General features: G+C 38.4%; 1 protein-coding gene across 1 annotated transcript in view; it reads left to right on the plus strand.

Annotated features, from left to right (window-relative positions):
- The window catches only part of TSGA10 (testis specific 10), a 165,311-nt gene that overhangs the window by 5,409 nt on the left and 145,038 nt on the right, over positions 1-14,864 (plus strand). The window contains exons 2-3 of the mRNA XM_047069097.1: positions 1,934-2,062; positions 12,567-12,782. The gene's annotated coding sequence lies outside the window, so the exon portion shown is untranslated. The remainder of the gene's footprint in view (positions 1-1,933; positions 2,063-12,566; positions 12,783-14,864) is intronic.

The following is a 14,864-nucleotide window of genomic DNA, read 5'->3' on the forward strand; positions in this document are numbered from 1 at the left end:
CTATAAAATCTTAAATGATTTATAAATTAGAATTAGTCTGTGAGGGATGTCTTGGTGGCTCAGTTGGTTAAGCATCCGACTCTTGATTTCAGCAGTGTCATGGTCTTGGAGTTGTGAGATTGAGCCCTATATCGGGCTCCATGGTGGGCATGGAGCCGCTTAAGATCCTCTCTCTCTCTCTCTCTCTCTCTCTCTCTCTCTCTCTGCCCCCCTCTGCCCCTCTCCCCTCCAAAAAAAAAAAAAAAGAAAAAGAAAAAGAAATACTCTGTGAGATCTAATGCTGAAATTCCAGGTGAGGCAGTAACTGTTGGAATGAAAAACAGAAAAGTAGATTTATGTCTAGTTTAGGGAAAGGAAAAAAGGAAAATAAGCCTGTCAGACTGCTAAGTGCTGGATTGCACAGGGTGTAACACAAGGTCAGGGACTGGGGGATCCTGATCCTGCATTTTCCCAAACACTAGATTTTGGACAATAGCATCTGTGTGGCCGGGAGAGATCTAGGATGCTTGTGGCAAATTCTTTCTTTCTTAACATAATGTTAGCTTTGGTTCAGGGAAAGAAAAAATTACTTTCCTAAATTACACAGTTTCTGAGATACATTCTCATGTAAAAAAATCACATTGTGATGGTACATGGGTGGCTCAGTAGGTTGAGCTTCCAACTCTTGATTCGGGTCAGGTCATGATCCCAGGTTCATGGGATCAAGCCCCTTGTCAGGCTCCAAGCTGAGTGTGGAGTCTGCTTGGGATTCTCTCTCTCCCTTTCCCTCCCTCCCTCCCTCCCTCCCTCTCTCTCCCCCTGCTCCTCTCCTTTGCTGGCACATATGTGTTATCTCTCTCTTAAAAACAAACAAACAAACAAAAAAACACAGTGTGGAGTAGTATGTACAGTATACTAAAGTGAAAAATATTTTAACACGTTATTTTGCACTTGGGCAAATATATATGTAGGAAAAATTCCTAGAAGTAGAATTATCTGTGCAGAAGCTACGTGCATTTATAGTGTTGCTAGATTTTACATAATTGTTCTCGAGAAATATTGTGTCAATTTAACCCACCACCAGTGATGTATAAGAATGTTAAATTATAGGGGCGCCTGGGTGGCTCAGTCAATTGGACATCGATTTCGGCTCAGGGCATGATCTCATGGTTCATGGGTTCGAGCCCTGCGTTGGGCTCTATGCTGACAGCTCAGAGCCTGGAGTCTGCTTCAGATTCTCGGTCTCCCTCTCTTTCTGTCCCTCCCCCGCTCAGCCCTGTCTCTGCCTCTCTCTCTCAAAAATAAACAAACATTAAAAAAAAAAGTTACATTATATATCCAACTTTTTGATCTTCGCCAATATGAGATTAAAAAGTGGTATCTCCGTGTTGTTTTAATTTGTATCCTTCTAAATGGTGAGATTGAGTATCTTTTAACCTATTTGAGAGCGATTTCTGTGAAATATCCATATTCTTCATCAACTTTTAGAGTATTTTCTGTTTTTATTTATAAGAATCATTTCTGTATTAGGGAAGTTAGCCCTTTGTGATATGTGTAGCAAAGCTTTTTGTTAATATACAAAAGCAGCAACAAATATGTAGCTAGTAGCTATTATATTGGACAACACAGGCCTAAAGGTAGACTACATAATTTGTTGCTGACCTGTATTTCCTTAGAACAATGATTACCAAATGGATAGGATGGGGTATGTCTTTTTTGAAAAGCATGTGTAATATTGTAGTTTTATATTTGGAAAACACAAAAAGTTTATAACATGAAATTTTAAGAAAGTAAAGCTTGGTGAAAATCCTCTTAGCTGGTGGGACAAGGTTAAAAACAATTGAAAATGTATCTAAAAATATTGTTAATTTCCAAAATCATTAATTGTTGTAAGGAATCACAAAACTGTTTTAAACTAAAAAATCTCTGCATCATTCTCATTTTTTCCCACTAGGTTACCACCAAAGAACATGATTTTGGTCTAGGGGCTCCATTTTCTGAAGCTGAAAAATACCAGAATACTCTCCAGCTAGAGCAAGAAGTGAGAAATCAAGACAAATTCATCTCTGCACTGAAATTACAGGTTATATTTAATTTCTGTATTTCCCTGAATTAATTTGGGATGGAGGCCTATTTTTTTTTTTTTTTAATTTTTTTTTCAACGTTTATTTATTTTTGGGACAGAGAGAGACAGAGCATGAACGGGGGAGGGGCAGAGAGAGAGGGAGACACAGAATCGGAAACAGGCTCCAGGCTCTGAGCCATCAGCCCCGAGCCTGACGCGGGGCTCGAACTCCCGGACCGCGAGATCGTGACCTGGCTGAAGTCGGACGCTTAACCGACTGCGCCACCCAGGCGCCCCTGGAGGCCTATTTTAAAACAAGAAGATGGACAATAAATACTAATTCAGTGCTCATTGACATCTTATGAGTCTAAAATCATTCCATTTCTATCTTAACCATTTTGATACATGCAGATTCAGATACATATAATGAGTGCAAACTATGTGGCAAGTGTTGTATCCAGTATTTTTAAGTACATAATGTTACTTAATCATTTCCCACCTTGTGAAATAGTGATGTTATTTCCATTTTAAAGACATGGAAGCTGAGGTTCCAAGAGATTAGAGAATTAAGATATTTGAGTAATGAGTGACAGAGCTAAGTAGGATTTGTTTGAGTTTCCAAGTTAGCTAAGATTTGAACCCAGTTCTCTGTATTGTCTGTTCACCTGGTGCGTGATGTGCCGTATGGCTACTAATGAAGGCTATTAAAAGAAACTTCCTCTTTTAGGAAAATGGAGTAGACTTACTTTGCCCTATTTCTCCCACCGAGTACAGCTAAAAATGCTGAGCATTTTGTTATAAAACAAATATAAGGATATCCTGAAAGGTGGGAAGGAGGAGGAAGACTGGCTAGGGACCTCAGCACACATTAAGTGACACATTGGTGAATTCCTGGGTTTTTCTTTTGCTCCATATATCTCAAAGTGCTGGAAAAACTGGCATCTAGAAATAGCAATGGATGCAGACAAAAACAGTTCTCAGAAGAGCCATTCTTCCAGACAAAAGAACTAGGAAGGCAGCAGCCTCGCGATATGGTTTTTTTTCCTTTGTCCTAGGTTTTATTTTTTTTTTTTCCCCAAATTTATTTAGTTATTTTGAGGGAGAGAGAGAGTGTGAGCCGGGCAGGGACAGAGAGAGAGGGAGAGAGCGAGAGAGAGAGAGAATATCCCAAGCAGGCTCCACACTGTCCTGCAGAGCCTGATGTGGGGCTTGATTCCATGACCTTGAGATCATGACTTGAGCTGAAGTCAGATGCTTGACTAACTGAGCCAACCAGTGCCCCTCTGTCCTAGGTTTTTATAATTTATGTATTTTTTTCATTTGGAAGTAATATCAAACTTATGTAAGTCACAAGTACAGAACAAAGACTATTGTCCCTCAAACCATTTGAGAGTAAATTGCAGACCTGCTGTCCTGATCTCTCTAAAATATGAGTGGGTATTTCCTATAAATAAGAACACTTTCCTACAAGATCACAGTACAATCTAGTAAAATCAGGAAATGAATTTCAATACATCGCTGCCAGCTAAGCCTCTGGCTTAGTTTTTGCCAATTGTTCCATAATGTCCTCAGTTACAAAAAGATCTAGTCCAGCATTGCACATTGCATTTAATTATCATGTCCATTTATCTCCTTCATTCTGGAACAGTTCCCCATTCTTCCTTGATGTTCATGACTATGACACTTTAAAGAACACAGGAGAGGGACGCCTGGGTGGCTCAGTCGGTTGAGCGTCTGACTTCAGCTCAGGTCATGATCTCGTGGTTTGTGAGTTCGAGCCCCGTGTCAGGCTCTGTGCTGACAGCTTGGAGCCTGGAGCCTGCTTTGGATTCTGTGTCTGTCTGTCTGTCTCTCTCTCTGCCCTTCCCCTATTTGTGCTCTGTCTCTCAAAAATACATATATGTAAAAAAAAAAAAAATTAACACAGGTGAATTATTTTGTAGAATGGCCATTGATTTGGGTTTGTCATGATTATGTTAATGAACCTTTGGCTGTGTGGTAGCCTTCAAATTGGCCCCACCTCATGTTACTCCCATTCTTATGCGGTCTTTTCACACATTGTACCATAATTGATCTTTGTGACCAAGAGCATAGAGCAGAAGTGATTAAGTTATAGAGTGATCTCTTGGATCATTTGCTCTGAAGGAAGCAAACATCCATGATGTGAGTAGCCCTGTGAACAGGCCAGCATGGCAAGGTACTGAATCATCTAGCCAGTAACCAGTGAGAAACAGGCCTGCAAACTGTGTTGGGTGAGCTTGGGAGTGGATTCTCCAGTCCCAGTTAAACCTTGCCATGGTGACTGACACCCTGGCTGACTCTTCTGACCTTGTGAGAGACCTTAAACCAGAATTAGCAAATTAAGCCACTCCCAGATCCCTCACCCCCGGAAACTGTGACATAATAAATGTTGGCTTAAGGTACAACATGAATACAGACAGGAATAGTACAGAAATGGTGGTGGGTTCTTTTCATTGCATCCCATCGAATAGCACACAATTTCAATTTGTTCTATTACTAATGATCTTTATTTGGATCTTTCGATTAAAGCGATATCTTCTGGGTTTTTCCCTGGTGAAGTTGCTTTTTTTCTCTTTTATTTTTTAATTTTTGTATTGAAGTACAGTTGACATCCAGTGTTAGATTAGTTTCAGGTGTACAGTGTAGTGATTTGACAGCTCTATATATTATGCTATCCTCACCCCAAGAGTAGTTGCCATCTATTACCATACGATGCTGTTACAATACCATTGACTATCCCCATGACTTATTCATTCCATGACTGGAAACCTATATATCCCCCACTCCCCTTCACTCATTTTTCCATTCCCTCCCCCATCATTTTGTTCTTTGTATTTATAGGTTTGTTTCTAATGCAGACTACTCTTAGACAATACCTGCCCACTCAAATACCACGAAAAACACTCTGTAGCCCCACTCCTGCCAGCAAAGGCTGAGTTAAGAGCCTAGACTTCCACTTTTGCCATGCTGTAACAAGGAGTCCTGGCCATGCCTCATGCCCCAGTCCCCAACCCTCCATCGCACCAGCGTGCTATCAAAGAGGAATGCTGGCTGGGGAGCCAAGACTTTAGTGCCCACCAGGCAGTAAGTACATCCTCCAACCCCATAAAGTCAGCAAAGACCATGTGGAGCACCTAGATATCCACCCTCACTCAGAGTAAGAAGTGTCCCCTTTTTGCTAAGGTGGTGTCAGAGGAGACGTAATGCAGAGTCAGGACTTTTGCCACCTCTTAGCATTAACCAGTTTACTCACCTGCAGTGGTGGTGGAGGACACATGGGAACAGTAACAAGTTGCCTCTGTTCTTCCTCACTGTGGTGGTGTCAGCAGGGGCCTGCCTGGTGGGGACCCTGAACTCCCATCCCTGCCTAGAGTAACAAGGAGAGCGCCCTCTCCAGGTGTCAAGAGAGGCCTAGTAGAGAAATTGGACTTCACCTACACCTAGCAGTAAGAAGGTAGTGTCCCACCTTTTTAGCTAGAACTAAAATACCAGGAAGTGGGACAGGAAGCCTACCATAACACAAGAGCAGATCTCAATGAAAAAAATCACTTCTTGGAGTGCCTGGGTGGCTCAGTCGGGTAAGCATCTGACTCTTGATTTCGGTTCACATCATGACCTCACAGTTTGTGAGTTCAGGCCTCGCATGGAGCTCTTTGATGACAGTGCAGAAACTGCTTGGAATTCTCTCTCTCTCTCCCCCTCTGTCTTTGCCCCTACCTCGCTTGTGCTCTCTCTCTCTCAAAATAAATAAATAAATTTTAAAAATATTAAAAAAAATTACCTTTTATCTCAAGAATCAGGAATATCTCAACCTCAGTGAGAAAAGACAACCAAGAGATGCCAACACAAAGATGAATTAGATACTACAATTATCTCACACAGATATTAAATCAGTTGTCATATAAATGCTCCAACAGGAATTCTGAGCATGTTTGAAATAAATAAAAAATAGAAAATCTCATCTAAGAAAGAAAGGATATAAAGAAGAACCAAGTGGAAATTTTGGAATCAACCAAGATATTCTTCAAAAGGTGAATAGATAAGCAAATTGTGGTATATCTGTACAATGGAATATTAGTCGTTGATAAAAAGAAATGAGGGGCGCCTGGGTGGCGCAGTCGGTTAAGCATCCGACTTCAGCCAGGTCACGATCTCGCGGTCCGTGAGTTCGAGCCCCGCGTCAGGCTCTGGGCTGATGGCTCAGAGCCTGGAGCCTGTTTCCGATTCTGTGTCTCCCTCTCTCTCTGCCCCTCCCCCGTTCATGCTCTGTCTCTCTCTGTCCCAAAAATAAATAAACGTTGAAAAAAAAATTTAAAAAAAAAAAAAAAAAGAAATGAGCTATCAAGCCACAAAAAGCCATGAAGGAACCTTGAAAGCAAATTGCTAGGTGAAGAAAGCCAACTGAAAAGGTTACATACTTTTATGATTCCAACTATATGACCTGAAAAAGACAAAACATAGAGACATTAGAAAGATCACTGGTTGCCGGGGATTTGGTGGAAAGGAGAGTCGGAGGGGTAAATGGAGGACATGTATTTTTCAAGTAGTGAAACTATTCTATATGATATAGTAATGGTAGGTGCATGTTGTTATGCATTTGTCAAAACCCATAGAATCTACAACCCAAACAGTAAATCCTAATATAAACTCTGACTTTAATTAAATGTGTCAATGTTGTCATTGATTGTAACAAATGTACTGTACAAATACAAGATTTAAATAAGATGGGAAACTGTGTGTGGAGTGGGGAGAAGGGGTATATGGGAACTCTCTGTACTTCCTGATCAATTTTTCTGTAAACCTAAAACTGCTCTAAAGAAAAAAATAAAGTCTATTAAAAAATGCATAGGAGAAGTTATATCTAAATCATGCATTTGATATGGATTAATAATTGAGAATATACAAAGAACTCTACAACAATAAAAAAAAAAATTCAAAAGTGAGCAAAGGACCTGAATAGTCATTTTTGAATAGACATTTTTCCAAAGACCTAGAAATGGCAAGAAAGCACATGAGGGGCACCTGGGTAACTCTGTTGGTTGAACGTCTGACTTTGGCTTAGGTCATGATCTCATGGTTCGTGAGTTCGAGCCCCGCATCGGGCTTGCTGCTGTCACCACAGAGCCTGCTTTGGATCCAGAGACTGATCATGTTAATGGATTGGAAGCCTAAACAATAAAAATGTCAGTTTTCTCCAAATTGATATACGGGTTTAATGCAATTCCCATCAAAACCCCAGCAAAAACAGCTTTGAAAAAGAATAATAAAGTGGAAAGAGTCATTCTCTTTTGGTTTCAAAACTTTGTATATATCTACAGTAATTAAGACTGTATGGTGGGGGGATAGACACAGATCAATGATACAGAATAGTGAATCCAGAAATAGCCTTATGCAAGTACAGCCAAAAGGTTTTTGACAGAAGTGCAAGTGCAGTTTAATGGAAGAAAGATAATCTTTTCAATAAAAGATGCTGGAACAATTGGATATCTTTTAGGGAAGAAAATGAACCTACGCCTAAACTTCACACCTTATATAAAAATTAATTCAAAATGGATCATAGATTTAAATATAAAACACAAAACTATGAAACTTTTATAGGGTAACAGAAAACCTTCAGGGCTTTGGGCTTGGTGAAGAGTTCTTAGTGTGACACCAAAAGCATGATTCATAAAAGAAAAATTGATACTCAGACTTCACCAAAATTTAAATACTTTACTTTGTGAAAGACCCTGTTAACAGGATGAAAAAAAACGATAACCCATACTTCTTTTTTTAAAAAAAAATTTTAATGTTTATTTTTAAGAGGGCGAGAGACAGAGCACAAGTAGGGGAGGGGCAGAGAGAGAGAGAGAGAGAGAGAGAGATGCAGAATCTGAAGCAGGCTTCAGGCTCTGAGCTGTCAGCACAGAGCCCGGTGCAGGGCTCAAACCCACAAACCGCGAGATCATGACCTGAGCCGAAGTCGGACGCTTAACCGACTGAGCCACCCAGGTGCCCCTACAAACCATACTTCTGCCAGAAGAATCATATGTAGGGTACATGAAGAATTCTTAAAACTCAGCAGTAAAAAGCAACAATTCAATTAGAAAATGAGCAAAAGACATGAAGAGGTATTTCACAGAAGGATATATGTTGAGCACATGAAAATGTTCAACCTTTCCAAACATCAGGGAAATGCAAATTAAGTCCAAGATAAAATAACAATGCACACCTATAAGAACAGTTAAAAATAGTGACAATACCCAATGCTGGCAAGGATGAGGAGAAACCAGATAGTTCTGGGTATTCCACAGACATGAAAACTTATGGCCACTCAAAAACTTGTATATGACGGTTCATAGCAGCATTGTTTGTCAAAGACTGGAAACAATTACAATTTCCCTTAATAGGTAAATGACTAAGCAAACTGTGATAATCTATACCATGAAATATTACTCAGCAACAAAAAAGATTGAACTATTGGTCCATAGAACTTGGATAGATCTCAACGACATTGTGTTGTGTGAAAAAGCCAATGACGAGAGATCACATACTATGATCTTTATCACATGATTTTATTTATATAACATTCCTGAAAAGAGAATTATAGAGATTAGTGGTTGCTAAGAGTTAAGGATGGGCAGGGTAGTGGATGTGACTGTAAAGGGGTGTCAGTAGGGCAATCTTTGTGGTGATGGAATAATCTGTATCTTATTGAGATGCTGACTACAGCAGTCTATACATGGGATAAAATGGAATAGAAAACAATATGCACATATCATATCAATGTCAAATCTCTGTGATATTGTGCTATAATTGTTTAAGATGTAACTATTGGGGAAAGTGGGTCAAGGGTATAGGAGACCTCTCTGTACTCTTTACAACTTCCTGTGAATCTTTACTTATTTCAAAATAAATAGTTAAAAATTTTTTTTAATGTTTATTTACTTTTGAGAGAGAGAGAGAGAGAGACAGCGTGAGTGGGGGAGGGGCAGAGAGAGAGAGAGAGAAGAGAGAGAGAGAGAGAGAGAGACAATCTGAAGCAGGCTCCAGGCTCTGAGCTATTAGCCCAGAGCCAGATGCAGGGCTCAAGCCCATGAGCTGTGAGACCATGACCTGAGCTAAAGTCGGACACTTAACTGACTGAGCCACCCAGGTGCCCCCCAAAAGTTTTTTTTAAGTTACTTTTTGATTACCTGTTATCAGCCAGAAATTTTACTTGAACTTTTGTACCTGACTACACCCTACAAATTGTAGGTATTCTCTCCGTTTAGCAGATGAAAGTTAAGAGGCTTCCATTTATTTTTTCTGAAGTCAGATGTATCTCTTAGGATCAAGAAAATATGGTAAATTGCCCAGGGTTAAGTAACTGGTAAAGAACTACAACAGGATTTGAACCTGTCTGCCTAATTGCAAAGCCTACATCCTTTCTCCTACTTGAAACTATCTCTTCTAAAGTACTTGTGTCTTAGAACTGAGTGAAAGTAGGGCTTGATGTTAAAGGTGAGAGGAATGAGTATTTATTTATAATGTATTTGTTTTTATTTAAAAATAATTTGAACATTATATGCTAGATATATAATAAATGATAAATGAGAGGTGTGTTGATACAGAAGTTGGAGACAATCACTTAAAATTGTTTTTTAATGTTTATTTAAGGAGGGGGGAAGGGGCAAAGAGGGAGACACAGAAGCTGAGGCAAGCTCCAGGCTCTGAGCTGTCAGCACAGAGCCTGACTCAAGGCTCGAACCACAAACCACGAGATCGTGACTTGAGCCAAAATCAGACACTTTAACCGACTGAGCCACCCAGGCTTCCCTAGAATAGAGACTATCACTTTAAAGTTGCTTAGAATTTAGTGGGACAGGGAGGTAAACATATAATATACATTATAAAATACTAAGATTAAACTGTGTAAGGAGCTTTATGGATCACAGAAGGAGAGGCATTTGACCTGGTATAGTGGAAGGTTAGCAAACATTTTTAGTGTGCTCTTATTGCTCAGAAATATGACACTGTAGAAGCCATGAACAAAGACAAAAATATATATAAATAGATAAATTGAAGTTTATCTGTTTGTTTATCCCACATCCTATGGTTTTTTTTTATTTTTTTTATTTTTTTTATTTTAAGAGAGAGAGGGTAGGGGAGGGGCAGACAGAGAATCCCAAGCAGGCTCCTCACTGATAGTGCAAAGCCTGACTAGGGGCCTGAACCCACAAACTGTGTGATAATGACCTAAGCTGAAATCAAGAGTCAGACGCTTAACCAACTGAGCCACCCAGGCACCCCGCACATCCTATAGTTTAAAAAATGATACAAGTAATGAAAATAGCTTAGGTAATAAGAACAGGGGAAAATAAACTTAGTGAAAGCATGGGACAGGAATAGCAAACAGGAGATCATTGTACACAGGTTCTGTGCTAGTTACTAGAGATGGGTTGCAGATTGTTTTAAAAATTCCTTGAGACAAGGGCAAAAAGGAAATTTTAGTTAAATAATTCACTGTCCCGAGGATAAGAACAAACCAGGTATCCAAGAAAGGCATGTTTTCCTGAAATTGAGACATGAGCCAAGTTTTCTTTGGGAATTCTTATAAAGAGGGTTGTAGGACATAATATATAACATCTTCAATAACTTAGTAAAGTTTTTAAAATGAGTCTAGCATCCTGGAACTTAGATACATAGGGGATGGTGGAAAGTTAAACTGGAGAGGTCAGTAGAGTTGGCATCACAACATTTTTTAAATCTTACTTTCAGTGTGATAAAGCACCATAAGGTTATAGGAGTTAACTCCAATTTGCACTTTCAAGGAATTTGTAGCTGTATATGGTAAAACGCCAAAAGAGAAGAAAGTAGGAGGTATTGCTGAAATTCAGGCCAGTTGTGATAAAAGACTCAACTAAGGAAATAAGTGCATATACAGTTTCTGTTTTTGGTTTTTGTTTTTTTTAAATTTTTCAAAATTTTTCTTGTTTCCTGGATTTGATAATTTAAATTCTTTACTTCTATTTTTTAAAATTATTTATTTTTAAATTTACATCCAAGTTAGTTAGCATATAGTGCAACAATGATTTCAGGAGTATATAAACTCTTTACCTCTAAATCTCTCAAGTTAGCGTGGCTTACAAAATGCCAAAGGAAGAGTTGAATTTATTGTGCTTCTTGGTATGTATTTATTGAGTATAATAAATGTCTTGGTAATATATTTAGCTAAATATAATTCATGACCTTTAGGGTATTTATATAGTGACAAATTATAGATAAAGTTTGTATTTTTATTTTTATTTTTTAAAAAATTTTTTAATGTTTTTATTTATTTTTGAGACAGAGAGAGACAGAGCATGAGCAAGGGAGGGGCAGAGAGAGAGGAAAACACAGAATCTGAAGCAGGCTCCAGGCTCTGAGCTGTCAGCAGAGAGCCTGACGCGATGCTTGAACTCACAGACTGTGAGATCATGACCTGAGCTGAAGTCAGACACTTAACTGACTGAGCCACCCAGGCGCCCCAAGTTTGTATTTTTAAAGAAAACTTTGTTGCTTCTGATGGTTTGAAAAGAGTGATATCTATAGTTATTTGAAATGGGCAAGGTTGGAAGTTAGAACTAAGGATACCATTGGATGAGGGATTTAGCAATTTTTGATGCTCCTCAAAGACTGAGTCTGTTTTTCCTTCTGTCTTTTTACATTTTTTATAGGTACCAACATGGTGCCATGAATATAATAGGTGCTCAGTAAATGTTTAAGTACACAGTGAGAGAAATGGAAAAGGACCTTTGTGCCATCCTTAATAGATATTTTTGTTATAGCACTTAACATATTCTTTTTGTGTTTTTTCAAGTAAACAAATTCCGTGAGGGCAGGTACCTAACCTATTTTTGTATCTATGGGGTTTAACATAGTTCCTGACATATAATCATGTTCAGTGGGTCTAATATATATTTCTTCCTTTAAAGGCATTTGATACCTTCGTGATAGAAAAGGCCATTTTCTTCATCCGTTGGTTTAATAGTGGGCTGGGAAGGAAAGCTGTGGTCCTCCACATTAGTTAGCAAATACTTGACTGATTTGGTATTTAGCTTAGTCAAATAAGTTATTAATATGTTCAAAAGAACCTCTTTTGAAGAGTTAACGTATTTTGGTAACAGTAATTAGAAATATAATTGATGATATGAGTTATTAAAATTAAATAATTTCAAGAGTGTGGTTTCTTTTATACAGATAGAAGTATTTGGCCAGTCTTCTAATAGTTTGTTTAAGAAATCAATAGTAATTAAGTTTTTTATTAACTATAAATTATCTTGTAAGATGTAGCTATAAACCTTTAAATTTTCGTTTAATATATTTTTTCAGATAGGTATTATATTTACATGCTACAAAATTCAGAAAATGAAAAAAATATATATAGCTAAGTCTCTTTCCAGGGAAGCAAACCTCCCTTCCTGATTCCATTCACCTAGTTGTTCTCCTTGGAAGCAAAGGAAATATTTTAATACGATTATTTTCTTTCTCATTACAACAGGTTGAAGATCTCAAACAGACAAATCATGGCTTGGAAGAATATGTTAGGAAACTCTTGGATAGTAAGGAGGTGGTAAGCAGTCAAATAGACGATTTAACCAGCCACAATGAGCATCTTTGTAAAGAATTGATTAAAATTGACCAACTAGCAGAGCAACTAGAAAAAGAAAAAAATTTTGTGGTGGATACCGCTGACAAAGAACTTGAAGAAGCAAAGGTATTACATTTACCATTGATAGGATTTTTTATTGAGTTACAATTGACATGTATAGCATTATATTAGTTCTAGGTATATGACAAAATGATTCACTATTTGTACATATTGTGCAATAATCACTGCAATAATTTTAGTTAGCATCTAACTACTGATCAGGATTTTAATTCCTCTTTAAACATCATATAATTATTAGATGCAGTGTGGAAAAAGTGACATTCTCATTTATATCATTTGAAAGTTTTTTCGATTTGACATTACATTTAAATGTCTATTCTAAGAATTAAATTGTATTGCACACTTTATTTCTTTTAAAAATTCTTGCTCAAAAAATTTCCTAAGTAATTGTAGTCATGGTAAAAACTTCAGACAATAGGAATGTTCCTTTTTTTTTTTTTTAGTGTTTATTTTTATTTTGAAAGAGACAGAACAAGTGGGGGAGGAGCAGAGAGAGAGAGGGAGAGAGAGAATCCCAAGCAGGCTCTGCACTGTCAGCACAGAGCCCTATGCAGGGCTTAATCTCATGAACCCTGAGATCATGATCTGAGCTGAAATCATGAGTCAGATGCTCAACTGATTTAGCCACCCAGGTGCCCCAGGAATGTTCTGTATATAGGACAGTGCTCTCCCTTCCTAATCCTTCTCTCTTCTGTAGAGAGATCTCCCAGCAAATAGATGATGCATATATTTCCATCCTTTTTTTTTCCTGTCTGTTTTCACACACGATTTATTTCACATTTTGAAGCATTTTTTAAGTCAAAGTTTTAAATGTCTGTGTGATAAAATTCATCAATTTTTACTGACTTCTGAGTTTTGATTCTTTTATTTTTTGGAAGTTCTCCCCCTTTTAAAAAATTTGAATAGACTTTATTTTAGAGCGATTTTGGGTTTATAACATAATTAAGCAGAAGGTACAGAGATTTCCCATATACCTCCTATCCCTATGTATGAACACCTTCCCTGTTATCAATACTACCAATCAAAGTGGTACACTGGTTAAAATTGATGAACGTACATTGACTCATCATTATCACCTAGAGTCCATAGTTTACATTCTGGTTTACACTTGGTGTTGTACATTCTAAGAGTTTGGACAAATGTAGGATGACATGTATCTACCATTATAGTATCATGCAGAGTAATGTCTAGCCTAAAAATCCTCTGTTCTCCACCTAGTTTTGATCCCTGTTTAGGAAGCTTACCTCAAGAACTACAAGAATGTTTTCTACAGTTTCTTTTTAAAAAAAATTTTTTTTAATGTTTATTTATTCTTGAGACAGAGAGAGAGAGAGAGCATGAATGGGGGAGGGGCAGAGAGAGAGGGAGACACAGAATTGGAAGCAGGCTCCAGGCTCTGAGCCATCAGCCCAGAGCCTAACGTGGGCTCGAACTCACAGACCGCGAGATCGTGACCTGGGCTGAAGTCGGACGCTCAACCGACTGAGCCACCCAGGAGCCCCAACTTTTAATACTTCTTAAATAATTTTTTAAACTTTTAATCCTCCCAAGGCTCTACTTGTAGAGCTCTACTTGTAATGGTGGCTCATTCAGTTAAGCGTCTGACTTCAGCTCTCACGTGTGTGAGTTTGAGCCCCACATCACGCTCTCTGCTGTCAGTGTAGACCCTGCTTCAGATCCTCTGTCTCCATCTCTCTCTGCCTCTCACCTACTCATGCATGCTTGCTCGTGCACGCGCTCTCTCTCACACTCTCAAAAATAAATAAATATTAAAAAAATAAAGTTTTTTGGGGTGCCTGAATGGCACAGTCTACTAAGCATCCGACTCTTGGTCTCTGCTCAGGTCATGATCTCACAGTTACTGAGTTCAAGTCCCATATTGGGCTCTGGGCTGACAGTGTGGAGCCTGCTTGGGATTCTCCCTTCTCACCCTCTTTCTACCCCTCCCACTTTCTCTGTCTCTCTCTAAATAAATAAACTTTAATAAACAAATAAATAAAGTTTTAATCCTTCTGGAATTTTTATTCTGGCATGAGGTAGGGTTGGATAGTCCTTTCTTCAGTCACTGATTTGAAATGGCATTTTAATAGCTATTAAATTTTCATGTGCATGGATATGTTTCTGGAC

This window comes from Lynx rufus, unplaced genomic scaffold (genome assembly GCF_022079265.1).
Source record: "Lynx rufus isolate CCGP_SWC_20201006 ecotype Redwood Valley unplaced genomic scaffold, mLynRuf1.p SCAF_8, whole genome shotgun sequence".
Lineage (NCBI taxonomy): Eukaryota > Metazoa > Chordata > Mammalia > Carnivora > Felidae > Lynx > Lynx rufus.